The 851-nt window shown below is 56.8% G+C and overlaps 1 pseudogene; it reads right to left on the reverse strand.

Moving 5' to 3' along the window:
- Positions 1–7: 7 nt before the first annotated feature.
- On the reverse strand, positions 8–780 carry LOC103728280 (annotated as a pseudogene).
- Between the last annotated feature and the right edge of the window lie 71 nt (positions 781–851).

Below are 851 nucleotides of genomic sequence, written 5' to 3' on the forward strand. Positions count from 1 at the left end.
TACGAACGATAGCTGATGCCAGTGTTGCTCATACTGTGTCCGTGATAACTGTAGGTCTGCAGCTCCATCAGGATGGGCCCCTTTCCGGTCGGCAGTAGTTGGCAGTGAACCACGTGACTCGCCAACACAGAGCACATCCATCCCATTCACTCACAGCCCACAGCCCGGGGATGAAGTTGCTGGCCGCTGCCCTTTCATTTGCAGTCCCCAGGCGGCAGCAGTTATTCTCGCAGACTAATGGCAGTTTCCATAGTGCTGACAAATTGTAGGCCTCGGCCACCTGGCCCTGGTTGGCCGTGCCACCGCCATACAGGCCCAGGCATATCTCAACGGTTCCCAGGTACTTAGAAGCCACAGTAACCCCGGCTCCCAGGGGAACCTGGGCCCTGACGGTGCCATTGCCTGGGTAGAAGTTCTTGGCGTACATGTGCATGGACCTGCCCTTGCCTTTGGCACAGCCTCCCTGACGTCCTGTCAGCTCTGCCAGGATGGACTTGACAGACAAGCCCACGTGTAACACAGGCCTTGAGCACAGTGGACCGTGATGACGTAATCCGAGGGGTTGATGGTGGCCTCCAGCCCCTCGCAGCAGGCCTCCTGGCTGTCCCACAGGTGGCAGAAGCCCAGATGAACTTCTGCTTGTAGAGCCTTCAGCTCCATGTGGCCAACCACCTGCTTGGCATGGTAACACTTGAGGCTGTCCTCCTGGGTGAGCACTGTGGAGGTGGCTGGACCCTCGTCCAGCTGGTACAGGTCGCATTTCTTAATGTTGTACCTCATCCACTGGACCCCAAAAGACCACCGAGGACTCAACACACCAAAATGCAAAAGCAAGGGTTTATGGTTTATTT

Source organism: Nannospalax galili, unplaced genomic scaffold, assembly GCF_000622305.1.
Source record: "Nannospalax galili isolate Female #2095 unplaced genomic scaffold, S.galili_v1.0 C48288997, whole genome shotgun sequence".
Taxonomy (NCBI): domain Eukaryota; kingdom Metazoa; phylum Chordata; class Mammalia; order Rodentia; family Spalacidae; genus Nannospalax; species Nannospalax galili.